Source organism: Kogia breviceps, chromosome 7 (genome assembly GCF_026419965.1).
Source record: "Kogia breviceps isolate mKogBre1 chromosome 7, mKogBre1 haplotype 1, whole genome shotgun sequence".
In the NCBI taxonomy this organism is placed as follows: Eukaryota; Metazoa; Chordata; class Mammalia; order Artiodactyla; family Physeteridae; genus Kogia; species Kogia breviceps.
The window spans coordinates 77748065-77764841 of record NC_081316.1 but is presented as its reverse complement, the minus strand read 5'-3'; the positions used below and the strand labels follow the sequence as shown (position 1 = coordinate 77764841).

At 42.8% G+C, this 16777-nt stretch overlaps 1 pseudogene; it reads right to left on the bottom strand.

The window, feature by feature from the left end:
* Nucleotides 1-15078: 15078 nt before the first annotated feature.
* Nucleotides 15079-16413, bottom strand: LOC131760219 (heterogeneous nuclear ribonucleoprotein A1-like; annotated as a pseudogene).
* Between the last annotated feature and the right edge of the window lie 364 nt (nucleotides 16414-16777).

Here is a 16777-nt window from a genome sequence, read left to right as displayed (position 1 = left end):
TGCGATGAGTGGTACCCGCGCCCTCTCATTTGTACAGACGAGACACGCCTTCCACACGCCCCACGCCCCACGCCCACCTGGGCGTTCTGCCGCCGAAACAACTGATGGTCGTCCCAACTCTCCATCCCGCTCACCGCACTGCTCACTCCCGGCCCCAGACCGCCCGTTAATTTCCTCGTTAAGGCCCCACCCAGGCCCCGCACCTCCATTGTCCATCTGCAGATCGAGGTGATGGTACTACAACGCAGCACTAATGCTTTTTAAGCTCTCCATAGCTTCAAATCTTTCAAAAACTCCTCTTTATCCTCATAGAAAGGTCAAACTGCTTTCTATGACCTCAAGGCCCTGCGTGGTCCGGTCTTAACCAACGCTCCGTCCAAACGAGATCATTTGCTATTTCCCCAGCATCTTTCTTGCCTTCAGGGAATCTTTGCTTATCGTGTTACCTCTGCCTGGAAAATTACTAACGCATCTCCACCTGTTAAAAACTTATCTGAAGAACAGCTGAGGGCTTCCCTGGTGGCGCAGTGGTTGAGAATCCGCCTGCCGATGCAGGAGACACGGGTTCGTGCCCTGGTCCGGGAAGATCCCACATGCCGCGGAGCAACTAAGCCTGTGAGCCATGGCCGCTAGGCCTGCGCGTCCGGAGCCTGTGTTCCGCAGCAGGAGAGGCCACACACACAAAAAAAGAACAGCTGAAAAGTACTACCCTCATGAAACTTTTTTAGTCAGCCTCCCCTTCCTCTGTATCCCCACAGTGCTTCGTTACTGTCTTTATGGGTTTATTTAACAAACATTCTTTTGGTTCTTACTACGTATCAGACCCTGAAATGGCACTACAGGATCTGATGAATAAGATGGCTTCCATATGGGGTAGATAGTTATAGAAACAAGAAAATGCAGGAAAAATTATGGACTCCGGAGCACTCAGCTCAACTGGAAGGAGGAGGAATGAGGAGAAAACGCCTGAGAGTAGGTGAAATCTGAGTATTTGAAGAAGGAGTAAGTTACTAGGCAGACAGGTGGGAGGAGTTAGAAGGGTATACCAGGGAAAGGATGCAAAGAAAGCAAAGGCGTAAACTCGAAGCTTCCTTATGTGTTCTGAAAACTATTAGTAATTCGTTTTGGCTGGGCCATGGGATTGGTGACAGGACATAAAGTGATAAGGCAATATAAGCAGGAACTAGATTATGAGAAACTTGGATATAATTTCCAGTTAAACATGGCAGACAGAGCACACCCACTTATCTTTGCTTTCCCCAGACACCTCACAATAATGAAAATAAAAAGATAGAGTGTATCAGCTACAAGACTAGAGAGAATGGGAGAAAACATGACAGCAGACAACAAATGTCAAAATTTTTTAAGATGCAACATTATCCAATAGAAATATAAGGCCAGTCACATATGAATTTAAAATTTTCTAGTAGCCGCATTTTAAAAGTGAAAATAAACAGATGAAGTTAATAATATACTTATTTAACCCAAAATACCCCCAATATTATCATTTCCACATGTGTGGCACTAGCCAGTCACATTTCAATGGCTTAATAAGCATGTGCCTAGTGGCTACCGTATTGGACAGTGAAGGTTTAGAGCATAAAAGTGAGGTGCCTACAGAGAGAAAGACTCTAAGAAGCAAACAAATTTGGCCTTCAGAACCTATGAAGTATTAGGAATTGGAAGCACTGAGTTCCTTTAAAGGCAGAAATGTGGAGTGGGACTGAATAAAGAAGGATTGGTTGAAAGTCCGTCAAGAAGCAGTTGATATCCTCCAAATCTGGCTCCTCAATTATTGCAGCCAGGTGGTTGCCCCTACTGGCATCACTCAGGCATCCTCGTCATTGATATCATCAATAGCACTGAAAGTTATTGAGCACTTCCTATGTTCCAGGTATTTTCCATATCATAACAATTGATTCTCCTAACAATTTTAAGAAGTAAGAAATATTATTATGTACCCACTTTACAAATGAGAAAACTAAGGAACAGAAAGCCTAAGTAACTTGACAACAACTACACAATATACATTGGAAGTTATTGTTTGAATCCAGGCATGCTTACTCCAAGACTTGCTCTCTTAACCAACAGTTTTACTTTCTGGAACCAGAATCCCAGATCACCCCCCAAATTCTCACTTGGGTGACTGGATAGACATTGATTCCATATAACAAGATTTTGAGAACAGAAGAATCAGATCTGTGAGAAAGATGAGTTCAGATTTTGACGAGTTAAGTTTGAGGTTCCATGAAATGTCCATGCAGAGCTGTCCAGTTGGGTATATGGGTCCGAAGCTCAGAAGAGATGTTTGGGCTGGAAACAAATATGGAAGTGATCAGCCCACCAATAGTAAATGAAGTCTGGGAGAAGATAACATTAGCAAGAATGCTCATGTAAATGATAAGAGGCCACAGGGGAAACTTAGATTGCACCCTTATGTTGAAATTCCCAAGTATGAGGACAGAAATGCAGTGGAAAAGAAGATAGTGATCCAGGTGCTAAAATCTTGAATGAATGAGGAGTTACTGGAAGGATGAAAGATGACAGGAACAGAGGGTGTAATAAGCAATCAGATGACACGCTCTTCTAAGAGTTGTAGTTTGTTTGTTTTTAGAGTAGTTGTAGCAGTGGCAGCAGCAGTCACTTGGAGGTGTACTTCTAAGTGCTTTACATACATAAATCCTTTGATGATTATACAAAACTTCCTGAATAAATGCCAGCTCTTACTAGTAACTATTTGGTCTAATTCTATTTTTTATGGTTCTACACTCAGAACAAACCTCTTTTTCTTTCACTTGCAGTCCCACTGTCATGGAACTTGTAAATTACTCCCTAGCAGCTTCTCCTGTGTTGCTGGCATTCTTATCCCTGTGATAACCACCTTCCCAATTCTCCTGATTTACTGCTTTCTGCTTTCTTAACGCCCAGTTTCAGCACAGAAGCAAACTGCTCATGGGCCCCAAGATCCAGGGAAGAGAACCTACCTTCCTCTGATGTGCAGTAAGCGGTCGAGAGGGGCTCTCTCAGCCTTAGGCCCAAAGAGGGGGGACTTCTGTTTGCCTCCTTCTCCTTGGAATCTATTTCCATCCTGCCTTGTGATGACCAGCGGGGCTCCCTGATATGAGGCCCTTGAGGCACTGCAGCTAGAGCAACTTAACTGCAGCTGCTTCCAACTGAGACTGCCTAGGGGCCCCAAATTGTTCCTCCATGAGAGACATTGGAAAGTCACTCAGTGTAAAGTTGTCATGTTCATACTCGTTGATCATAGTCTAACCTTTAGCCCTCTGTCAAACAGGCTGTTGACTTACTTCTATGACTTGTATTAGTGATTTTCAAACTTGATATTTTTCTAATGACAGATCTTGAATCCAGAAAGCACAGTAAGCAGAAGGTTTGGGAATGTCAAGGGGAGGAGGTGGAGTCAGAGTAAAATCTGTACTGAGCAGTATCCAATTGTTTCTGTTTCTCTGGGGAACTCTAATACAGTGACTTTAGCTATTTCCGAAAATGTAATTCCTCCTGTTATTGAGGCTTCTCCACCCCAGAGGAGATTCCAAGGATGTACAGTGGCCTCTGAAAGCAATTTTAAAGAGCCTATAAGGAACCATAGCAGCTCCACTGTAGAGTCATGGACCCTTATTAAAGGCAGGAATCAGGGTGGTGAGCGGGGAAGTGAGACCCAAATATCCAGAACACTGAGCATAAGGGAGCAAGGCCTGTAACTTCAAAGCCCAGAATGAAAAAGCTAAAGGAGGCAAGCAGGAGACGGGACAGGATACACACAAGAGGGTGTGTTGGACCAGGGCCTTGAGAGATGGATGGAATTTCTATCAGGGATACGGGGAATGTGATAAACATCTGCCAGTTGTGGTTGTCCACAATCTTTTAAATTGCCTTTCTTTATCAGCTGTTATACACATTGAGAACCTCACTTTCTCAATGTAGAATCCAACAAACTATATTTCCCCTGGCCACTGGGGTGCAGATACATAACTCTGTTTCCCCAGTCAGATGTACCCATGCCTGATTTCGGTTTGGAAGTTATCTATGAGAGGGAACATCAATGCCTGGGCTGCCTTTTTTGACGGCCATAGCATAGGTGGTAGCAGAAGTGGAAGTTCCCGCAGTTGGTGGTGGCCACAAGTAGCTTCCTAAAGGCAGAGCAGAGGCCACGCAGGTCTGGGGTCAGTGGTGGCAGAGCTCCCTTACTAGGCTAGTTCTGTGGAGTTTTCCCAAGCTAGTTCTGGGGTTATTCCAAGCTCCAGAGCCCCAGCTTTCTCACCTGTGAAATGGAGACTACACCACCCCCTTCCCCTCACTCCCTCCTGTGAGCTAGCAAATGTGATGGAGCCTGGAAGGCACTTGTGTGTGAGAACAAAACAGCAGCAGGAGCTGCAGCTCAAAGCATGTCCAACGAAAGGAAATTGGAATCAGAAAAGGGAAGATGGTTTCAGAGGAAGACTTATAGGGCGGAAGCCTCTAGAAGGCCCATATTCCTCACCCTAAAGCTTTACCCAACTGGGACTGTGTGGGTAAAGGTCAACGGCATGAGGACCCACATTTCCTGGTGGCGAGTGGTCGAGGTGAGAAAACCCTTGCTGCTTTGCTACCAACACTCCTCGCTGGCCCCTTCCCCCGGTGACACAGAACAGAGAGAAGTCACAGATGGATACCTTGGGCCTTTCTGCCTTCAGTGAGAAGAAATAGTCTTTGGCTCCAATTAATTAAGCAAACTGATAGAAATTCCCTGCTTAAGTCACACGTTGCATATCCATAATCTCTGCACTACATTTTCTGTATACTTTACCCCTGGGTAAAAATTGGTGAGCATTTAAATGCTTGCTCACATAATCTTGCTAAAGCACACTCTTGCCTATAAATATTCATGTCACTGCCAAAACATTTGCAAGCTTTCCCCAAAGGTGAAATGTGTGTAATGTACTTTGTCTTCTGGGTATAAATATTATCCAACACATTTTAGTTAATATGAATACACTGATTATTCCTGTAACCCTTTTAAAAAGGGTCATCTTCATGATGTGAATTTTTAAAAAATGTAATTACAGTAATTGGATACTTAATCTAATTAAAATTTGCTTTATCTTTAATGGGAATTTTTCTAAAGAGGCTGAAGGACAATTGGCCTTTTGATAATGACTGTTTTCTTTCTGCAGGGAGATCAAGTTGGTGAAAACTGGAGAACCAGGCAGTTTTGTGTCTGTCAGTGCCTTTCTCCTTATGACTCAGTCCTGTAGTGAATGTGGGTTTTGGTAACTAAAGAGGGTAGAGGAAAGGACCAAGGGAATCTTTCCCAGTCCAACAGTTGAAGCTACTCCCCTTCCTAGGAAGCAGCCCTCTGCTCCCCTGGACTAATGATTGGTCCACTCATGATTGGGCATGTGACCTAAGCCTGCTAGATCAGGGTTCCTCACAGGGCTTGCTGGAACTGGAGCTGGAAAAGCAGCAGCTCCACACTGCTTTGGGGGTCATGGGGCTGGAAGGAGTTGTGGTGGATGTTATAGGTGCTCCAGTGTATCCCATTGGTCCACCCTTGAGGTCACCTGCTGACGGTTCCTACACAGAATTTGGGGTCCTGTGTCTCTCTGTATAAGGCCATTCTCTGGCTTGGGGAGCAAGCTAGGCCTGCTGGAGAGCTTCCATCCCCAGAGCAACTCTCAAACAATGAGAGAGGGGAGCTGGTAGATAAATACCTCAGCTTCCTTGCTCCAGGTGAACAACCTGAGGGATTCTCTGCACATTCCTTCCAAGGCATCCCAGTGGAATTGGGCTCCACTTGCTCCAGCTGTGACTGCTCATCCACACACCCATTTGGGGCTTCTTCTCCTCCTTGTCTCACTTCCCCACTCCCTCATCATGCTTCTTGAGATCATCTCCCAAATAGAGCAGTGCACCCAAACTCTTGCCTTGGAGTCTGCTTTCAGGGAGCCCAAACTAAGACAGATACACAGTTGGGGATTCCAGATAACCGTTTTCTCCACCGTGTGGAATGGGCCTGTCTGAAGGAGGAGAGCGAAGCCAGAAGAAAGGAGCAGAAAAGAGGCGGATGGAGAGCGAGCCTGGTGGTGTTGAATCCTGGTTCCACCCACAAGGCTCTCCTTGCTCCTGATCCTCCCTTGATTCCTTGAGCTGCCCTGAGTCTATCCCAGCTATGTGAGCCAATACATTCCTCCCATTTTGGGGGTGTGCATTAAGCTTGAGTTAGACTTCTATCGCTTGCAACTGAAAGTATCGTGACTCTTGCAACAAATAAGTGAATTTGCACACAAAGCAAAGTTAGAATAGAGCTTGCCTCAGATTAAATGCTACTACCATCACTGCTACTATTATTATTAAGTGCACATAGTTATTATTCAGTTGTCTAACCTGCTTCCAGAAAGGACTATGGATCAAGGACCTAGAGCCTAGAAAAGAGTCATAAAGAAGTCAGTTTAATTCTAGCTAATTTCCTCCCTTTTGGCTTTTTTCATAACTTGATTGGACTGATGCCCACTTTCTCTCTCACTGGGAGATATTTATGCAATCAGTAACTATAGTTTTACTGTCTTCTTATTGATCACTAACAACAAGCAATTAAATATTGTTCTATTTTGTTTAAGGGTCACATTGGTTTTGCTGTAATTTTGTTACCAAATCTGAGTGGCATAGACAAACTGTTCAGCATGAATGCCCAGTCAGGTTCAAGTCATGGCAGCTCTGACTGGCTGCAAGGTCACAGTAGGAATGTTGTGAGCTCCATCCTCCAAAAAACATATTTAAAATTATATTTTATGACTGCACTGCTATAAAGATATATATGTTAATATTATATATTAAGACGCTTTCTACCTAAAAATCCTTCTTTCTTTCTGACTTTAAGAGAAATTAAAGCATTTTAGTAATGTGGCTGCTGCTTTCTGTTTTCCATGACACATAACACTTTTTAATTGTACCAAGCATCATATAAGTAAAATGTTGCCATTTTTAGAAAAGTTGCCAGCAGATGTGTTTGCACTCTACGCATGATGAAAGACTTGATCTTGGTAGAGGGAAAATGCGTCCAGGAATCTTCTGGTTAGGCAAAGGCAAGGTCCAGAGGGTCATCTGGACTGAGTTGAGAAAAGACAAAGGGGCTTCTCAGAATAAATTCAAGTGATGTTTTCCTTCAATGAGACATTGTTATATAGCAAAATCTGAGACTACTTCTGGTGACCCAGAGACAGGAATTTGACAGCCTAGGATCTGGGGAAGAGGAGGAAGGGTTTGCAGGCTGGTGATTTGTGGAGGAGCTTGGGCTAATAGAGAGTCAGCCAGGAAAGAGCTCCCTGGGATGGGCAATGCCTGGTGGCCTATGGATTTAATACAGTGATATCCAGATTTCCTTCTTGCACTGATTCCTCTTATGATTTCTTCAAACCTTTAGAAAAGTCTGACATAACATGTGCTGTGTCATTGGTGCTAGGGAATAAGGGAGAGGACTGTTCTCCACTCGGAGCAAGGAACTGTCATCTTGTAAGGCCAGGGCGGAGGCGGCAGCATTGAATCAGTAGAGAATGCTAATCCCAACAGCCAAGGTGACCTGAAACAATGTGAATGGAGGGCTGTGGGTCGGCCAGGTGAATGCAGAGAAGAAGGCTGCAGTGTATCCGGTCAAGAATGCACTTGAGGCAAAGGCTATTTCTCCCAAATGTACTGGAAGACGGTGATCCTTCAAGCGAAAGGGGCAGAGAGAGAAGTTGGATCCTGCTATGAAGTTAGGGGGTCCCAGGCAGCCAGCGTTCATAAATATCCTCACCTCTCTGAGTACATCTCCCGGGATGTCTCTTCCAGCTCCAGCCACACTGGCCTCCTTGCTGTCACTCACACGTGGCTGGGCAGTGCCACCCTGAGCCCTTACACTGTGCTCTCTGTTGGGATGGTCTTACCCCAACCATCTGCATGGCTTGACCCCTCACCTCCTTCAAGTCTTTGCTCAAATGTCACTTTTCTCAGTGAGATATTCCTTGGCCAACGTTTTTAAGGTAAAACACCCCTTAGTCCCCTGTTCTCCTTTATTTTCTTCCATGGCACTTGTCTCAGTCTGTTCGGGCTGCTGTAAGAAAGTTCCACAGACTTAGAAACAGCAGATCTTTACTTCTCAGAGCTCTGGAGACTGTAAGTCTGAGATCAGGGTGTTGGCAGATTTGGTGTCTAGAGAGAGCCTGCTTCCTGGTTCATGGATGACTGTCTTTGTGTTCTCACAGGGTGGAAGAGGCAAGGGAGCTCTTTGGGGGTCTCTTTTATAAAGGCACTAATCTGGGCTTCCCTGGTGGCGCAGTGGTTGAGAATCCGCCTGCCGATGCAGGAGACACGGGTTCGTGCCCTGGTCCGGGAAGATCCCACATGCCGCGGAGCAACTAAGCCCGTGAGCCATGGCCGCTGAGCCTGTGCGTCCGGAGCCTGTGCTCCGCAACGGGAGACGCCACAACAGTGAGAGGCCCGCATACCGCAAAAAAAAAAAAAAAAAAAAAAAAAAAAAAAAGGCACTAATCTCACTAATGATATTATGACTTAATCACCTCCCAAAGTCTCCACCTCCACGTACCATCACATTGGGGGTTAGGTTTCAGGGGGATGCAAACATTAAGTCTACAGCAGCAACTTATCACCTTCTGCTGCTTATTACTTTCATTTCTCTCCTGCCCCTCCCCTCTAGACTATAAGCCGCATGAGGGCAAGGAGTTTGCTTGTTTTTGCATACCCAGTGCCTAGAGCAGTGCCCGGCACATGGTAAATTTCAATAATATTTGGATGAATGAATGAAGATGATAATGTCTAGATTCTACAGACAATGTGCTTTGGAAAAACTAAACTGATTGGAAATCAGTTTACATGCCTATTATATAACAGCTGAAAACAACAATTGGGTAAATAAAGTGGGAACAGGTTTACATTGAATGATTGATCATCCACATTCTTATGTTTGGCTTAGATGGTGTTTACCATGCTGTGGCTGGGTGGTTTTCAAATGGTGTTCTGTAGAAATTCAGGTGCTGCAGGGCTCCCTTCGATGTTTGTTCTTAATTTTATTTTCAAGTATATTTTTAACTATTTTGAGAATAGAACACGTACTCGAATGCAGTATATATTAAATTTGAATATATTGACAATTTCTGTTGTATTAACGAGCACTGTCAGGTTAAGTCATTAAAAAAAATGTACAGCCTAAGGGTAAAGATTCTTCATTCTTCTGCCATTTATATAAATATATTTGGATTTCTTATAAATGTGTTCATGAAAGGTGATAAGTTTGGAGTTCTTCATTTGTGACACTTTATTCAATAAGGAATGCAAATATAACTCTGGTGATTCTCTTGGAAAATAAAAGTTTTCTACTGTTTACTTTCAAGCTTCTGAAACAGGTTAATTGAAGATTATCCTGAGGTTTCAAGGCAAAGTTAAAATATGTTGCCGTTCGCACTACATTCCTCTGGCATCAGAATATTCTCACTACTATGCGATCAAAACAAAAGGCAGAAATAAATTGGGTGCCCAAACTGGTAAGTAGCAGAAACTCTCCTCAATAGCCCTTGCTTTCAATATTTTTTGAAATGGTAATTATTTGGGTGGTCTTCTTTTAATTTTGTTTTTCTTACGAAACTGATGCAGCTATGTGAATAAATAAATAGTGTCACCACAATGATACAGTCGCATGTTTTCATAAAGTTTTGGCACCTTATAGATCTTTACACTCTCCCCCACTTTCTGGGTTAGTACAGCTGTTCATTCACATCAGCGTTTTGAATGTGGAAAGTTGAATCACTGGGGATTTTTTTTTTAAAAGTTTTAAGACTGACAAATGTAAAATTCACTTTTTTTCCTATGAGTTTTATAGGTACGTAGATTCTTATAACCACCACCTCAGGATACAGAACAATTCCAACATCCCAGAGAATTCCCATGTGCTGCATCTTTGTCTTCAGATCCTCCCCCTACACCTTCTCCTGGCAACTACTTATCTGTTTTCTGTTTCTATGTTTTTGCTTTTTTCAGAATGTCTTATAAATGGAATAATATAGTATGATATTTTGAGACTGAGTTCTCTCTTAGCAAAATGCATTTGAGATTCATCCAAGTTGGTGTGTGTATCAGTAGTTCCTTGCTTTTTGTTGCTGAGTGGTATTCTATTGTATGGATACAGCAGAGTTTATTCATCTGTTGAAGGACATTTGAGTTGTTTTCAGTTTTTACCAGTTAAGAAATGTTGCTATATACATTTGTGTGCAGGTTTTTGTACACAAATGTTTTGTAGGTAGAGAAATGGCTTTCACTTCTCTAAGATAAATACAAAGAAATGGGATTCCGGGGACGTAGGTAACTGTGTGTTTCACTTTTAAAGAAACTGCCACACTATGTTTTCCACAAGGCTGTATTATTTTGCTTTTCTACCAGGACTGTATGAGAGTTCCAGTTGCTCCACATCCTCATCAGCACTTGATATTGTCAGTTTTTGTTTTTTAATTTTATCCATTCTAATCTATGTATACCAGAATGTCACAATATTTTTAATTTATATTTATCTGATGACTAGTGTTGTTGAGCATTTTTCATGTGCTTATTTGGTGAAGTGTCTATTTAAAATTTTTGCCATTTAAACAATTGGGTTGTTTTCTTTTTGTTGAGTTTCAGAATTCTTTTCATATTCTGGGTACAAGCCACTTATGTGGTATATGATTTGCAAATATTTTCTGCCAATCTGTGGCTGATATTTTTCTTCTTTTAACAGTATCCTTCAAAGAGCAAAAGTTTCTAATTTTGATAAGGTCCAATTTATCAATATATTCTCTTTTGGATTGTGCTTTTGACGTCATATCTAGGAACACTTTGCCTAACCCAAGGTCAAGAAGATTTTTTCCTACCTTTTCTTCTGTGAGTTTTATATTTTTGCATTTAGGTCTATTACCAATTTTGAGTTAATTTTTTATATGGTTGCTTTTAATTCTTGACATTTCAAAATAATTGGTTGTTTTAATTGTTTGATTTCCTTTTTTAAAGATAGTGATTTTGTTTTTATGAAACAAATACATGTCTATTATAAGAAACAATACAGGATACAAACAAGAAAGCTAATATCCACTCTGCTACCTGGAAATAACCAGATTTTGTCAAAGAGGAGATTTTGCCTTGTTTATAGCCTGATTTATTAGCCTTTCCTATAAGGCTTTGAAAGCTTAAGAAAGCTTTCCTCACTTTAAGAATTTGAAAAGCATCCATCCATATATTCTCTTGCTACTTTTATGGTTCTGTTCTCCACATTTATATTAGATCCATCTGGAATTTACTTTGTTAAATGAGTGAGGCAGGAATCCAGCTTCTTCTTCCCATCCTCCTCCTCCCCCCAACTCCCAAAAAAGACTAGCTGTGATTGAGCACTATTTATTGAATAACACAACACTTTAATCATTGATTCAAAATGCTACCATTATACTAAATTTATATATGTTTTGATTTCTGTCTGGACACTCCATTCTGTGCCAATGATTGTCTATTATGCCAGTAGTATACTGTTTTATTTACCAAAGCTTTATAATATATTTTATTATCTAGAAGAGCTGATTAATTATCATTTCTCTTCTTATCCAGAGTTTTACTGCCTATTCTTACAAATATACTTTTTCAGATTAACTTTAGAATCATTTTCTAAACTGATTGATAGGATTGGTATCATAATTAATGTATCAATCCATTTATTGATGTTACCATCTTTATAAAATTGAGTTTTCCCAGCCAAACACCAGTTGTACCTTCATTTATTCTAGTCTTTTAATTCCTCAGGTGAAGTTTATAGTTTCTGAATATATTTCTCTTAAATATATTTCTGTTTTTGTTGCTATTTGAGTGTGAATCTTTTTCTTTTTCTTTTTCTTTTTCTTTTTTTTTGTGGTACACGGGCCTCTCACTGCTGTGGCCTCTCCCCTTGCGGAGCGCCGCAGGCTCTGGACGCACAGGCTCAGTGGCCACGGCTCACGGGCCCAGCCGCTCCGCAGCATGTGGGATCTTTCCAGACCGGGGCACGAACCCACGTCCCCTGCATCAGCAGGCAGACTCCCAACCACTGCGCCACCAGGGAAGCCCTGAATCTTTTTCTTTTTTTTTTTTTTTTTTTTTTTTTTTTTGCGGTATGCGGGCCTTTCACTGTTGTGGCCTCTCCCATTGCGGAGCACAGGCTCCGGACGCGCAGGCTCAGCGGCCATGGCTCACGGGCTTAGTTGCTCCGCGGCATGTGGGATCTTCCCGGACCAGGGCACGAACCCGTGTCTCCTGCATCGGCAGGCGGATTCTCAACCACTGCGCCACCAGGGAAGCCCTCTTTTTCTTATATTATTCTTTAACTTGTTATTTTTCATATAGGAAAAATCTGATTTTATATATCAATTTTCTAATTGTCATTTACCATTTGTTGTTTTCATTGAATTGTTTGGATATTTCATATCATTTAAAAATAATCATAATTTTACCTCTTCTTTCCAATTTCATCTTGTATTTATTTCTCTTGGCTATCTGTATTGGTTGATTCAGGCCCCAAAAGATGGTGGAGTATAGGGAACTTGGGATCACCTCCTCTCACAAGCACACCAGGGACACAACTAACTGCTGAACAGCCATTGATGGAAAGGACTGGAGCCTACCAAAAAAGATGTTCTGCATCCAAGGATATAAAGAGGAAACCACAGTGGGACGGTAGATCGGGGACGCTTGCGATATGGTGAAATCCCATAACCCCCGGGTGGGCAATCCACAGGCTGGAGAATAATTATATTGCAGAAGTTCTCCCACAGGAGTAGGAGTTCTAAGCCCCATGTCAAGCTCCCTAGCCTGGGGGGGTCTGGCATGGGGGAGGGGAGGAGCCCCCAGGGCATTTGGCTTTGAAGGTCAGCAGGACTTGATTGCAGGAGCTCCAGGGGACTGGGAGAAGCAGAGACTCCACTCTTGGAAGGCACACACAGGGTCTTTCACGTGCTGGGACCCAGGGCAAACTCAGTGAATATACAGAAGCCTGAGCCGGACCTACCTGCTGGTCTTGGAGGGTCTCCTGGGGAGGCGGGGTGTGGCTGTGGCTCTCCCTGGGAGCGTGGACACTGGTGGTGGAGATTTTTGGGAGTGTTCAGCTACATGAACTCTCAAGGTGGCAGACATCTGGCTTGGGTCATCAGCACCAAGACCTGGCCCCACCCAAAAGCCTGTAGGCTCCAGTGCTGGGACACCTCAGGCCAAACAACCAACAGGGTGGGAACACAGGCCCACCCATCAGCAGACATCCTGCCTAAAGACTTCCTGAGCCATCTCTAGACAAACCCCTTGACACGGCCCTACCCACCAGAGGGCCAAGACCTAGCTCCACCCATCAGTGGACAGGCACAGGCCCTTCCTGCCAGCAAGCTTGCACAAGCCTTTCTTTAAACCAGCCTCAACCACCAGGTGGCAGACACCAGAAGCAAGAAAACTACAGTTCCCCAATGCAGGCCAGACCCTACCCTGGAACCAGCTGGGCCCTGGCCTTTACCCGCTAGCAGGTCAACGCAACCTTCAGGACAACCCAGGCCCCATACCCAACAGTGTCAGGAACCACCCCCCATCCCCCATCAACAATCTGAAATGAACCCTGGGATCCTTGTGCCCTGCAGCCAGACTCCAGGAACCAGCTCTGCCTGCCAGTAGACCAGGGCTAACCCCAGGACCTGGCTTCACCTGCCAGTGGGTGGAGAAAAGCCCCAGAGTCTTTGGGACCCTGACTCTGCCCACCAGTGAGTCAGCACTAGCCCCGGGGCCTCCTAGGGTTCTGCGACCAGCCACCTCGTGACCAGGCCCTGCTAAACAGCAGCCAGTGGCATCCGCACAAGGCAGGGCCTGGCAACCAACCAGACTAGGGGCCAACCAAGCCCACCAGACCACCCACATAGCCCGCCACAACAGAAGGACCCACACGGCCCTCTTAGGGGGAACCCTAGAGCATATAGCTTGGGTGACGAGAAGGGAGTGTGCTGCTGGGATGCAGAGGATGCCTCCTACAGAGGGCTACTTCTCCAAGGTTGAGAAACGTAACTAACCGACCACACACATAAAAATACAAATAGCAGTTTAGAATGAGGTGGAAGAGGAATATGTTCCAGACGAAGGAATAAGATAAAACCCCAGAAGAACAACTAAGTGAAGTGGAGATAGGTAATCTATTTATATTGGTCAATAACTGCACAACAGTGTTAAAAAATAGTAGTGTTACAAACTTTAAAATTCTACTACCCAGAGATAAATATTGTTAAGAGTAAATCCTCCTAAGCTTTTCTATATGAGTTTGTGTGTGTGTGTGTGTGTGTGTGTATATATATATATATATATATATATATATATAAAATACATGTATATACAATTATGTCATATATCCATTTTAGCACTACTCTTTTCTTTTTTTACAATGCATCATAAATATCTTTCCACTTCAATCAAAAAAAGCTTTATATCAACTCTTTCAAGCTTGTAAATAATACTGTAATGGACACTACTCTATTCTATGTACACTTTTTTCACATCTGCCCTACTATTTTCTTCAAATAATAGAACATGTGAAGGACTGAGCAGGTCCATCTTAAAATAGGAGAAAGTTCCAAAGGTGATTCTGATATGTGCCTTTTAGCTTATATCAATATTTATTTACTCTTTTTTTAAGATATTTTTATTGAGGTAACATTGGTTTATAACATTGTATGTTTCATGTGTACAGCATTATGTTTCTACTTCTCTGTACACTGCAGCATGCTCACCACCAAAAATTTAGTTTCCATCCATTCTCAAACAGTTGATCATCTTGACCCATTTGGCTCTCTCCCTGCCTCTTTCTCTCTGGTAACCATTACTTTGTTCTCTGTATCTGTGTTTGGTTTAGTTCGGTTTGGTTTGGTTTGTTCATTAATTTTGGTTTTTTGTTTGTTTGTTTTCCACAGTTGAATAAAATCATTTGTTGTGAAAAAAGAACAGTAGTGTTAGAGTATATTCTGATCTTATTATTATTATTATTATTTTTTAAAAAGACACATTTATTCAGCGGCATGATCAGACTATTACATTTAGCAATCAACAGCATGGGTGCAAAAAAAAAAAAAATCTACATTAAAACCCTTTGTTGGAATGCTTTACACTTTCCACAGAACAGAAACTAAAATAATCTGTTATACAATTAGTCACATAAACAGTCCTCGAGTTTTTTTGCCCATACACATCAGTATTGTCTAAAATATGTCTTCTTTGTAGCAGCTAGGCCCTGCCACCACTGTGCTTGGCTGAGTTCACAAATCTGTTGTAACCTGTAGCTTCCCTGTCACTTCTCTGGCTCTCCTCTCCTGCTAAGCTTTGTTTCCTGGCAGTAATCAAAACCTTCTGCCACTGACTGCCATAGCTACTGCTGCTGCTGGAACCACCATAGCCACCTTGGTTTCGGGGTTTGGCAAAGTATTGGCCTCCACCACCATAGGGGCCAGAACTTCTGCCTCCAAAGTTTCCTCCTTTCATGGGTCCAAAATTTGAAGATTGATTGTTGTAACTGCCAAAATCATTGTAGCTTCCACCACCTCCAAAATTGCTTCCATCATTACCAAATCCATTATAGCCATCCCCACTGCCACCATAGCCACCGCCACCGCGGCTGCCACCAAAGCCACCTCGACCACTGAAGTTTCCTCTACGACCAAAGTTGTCATTCCCACCAAAACCACCTCCACGACCACCACCAGTTTCCAGAACCACTTCGACCTCTTTGGCTGGATGAGGCACTAGCCATCTCTTGCTTAGATAGGGCTTTCCTTACTTCACAGTTGTGGCCATTCACAGTGTGGTATTTCTGAATGACAATCTTGTCTACAGAGTCATGGTCATCCACAGTGTGGTATTTCTGAATGACAATCTTGTCTACAGAGTCATGGTCATCAAAGGTTACGAAAGCAAAGCCTCTCTTTTTGCCACTGCCTCCATCAGTCATGATTTCAATCACTTCAATTTTCCCATACTGTTCAAAATAATCTCTTAGATGATGTTCTTCAGTGTCTTCTTTAATGCCACCAACAAAAATCTTTTTCACAGTGAAGTGGGCACCAGGTCTTTGAGAATCTTCTCTTGAGACGGCCCTCTTTGGTTCCACAACTCTTGCATCCACCTCGTGTGGCCTTGCCTTCATGGCCGCACCCACCTCCTCCACAGTGGCATATGTAACAAACCCGAAGCCTCTGGAGCGTTTGGTGTTTGGATTCCTCATTACCACACAATCTGTGAGCATTCTCCACTGCTCAAAATGGCTCCTCAGACTCTCATCGGTTGTTTCAAAGCTCAAGCCTCCGATGAAGAGCTTCCGCAGTTGTTCGGGCTCTTGGGTGACTCTGACTTAGACATGACGGCAGTGGAGGTGGTGGGGGAGACGTCAATGATGCTTACTTGGTGGTGTCCATGAGCAGAAAGCTTATTTTTAATGTGACAGAAATTATCCTATTGTTGAGACAGTAAGCAACATTAAAAATGATGCTAACTTTTAGTTTGAGAACATACATCTGGATGTATTAATATGGTAAATTAAATTTAAAGTCACCCTTGCATTTTTGGCATGAATTTCACTTGATAATCATGTAATATCTGCTAAGTTCTATTTGCTAATATTTTATTTAAGATTTTTGCTTTGTCATTCAAAAGTGAGATTAATCTATAGTTTTTTTTTTCTGTGTCCAGTTTTGCTATCAATAATTTTCTAGCTTTGTTACAA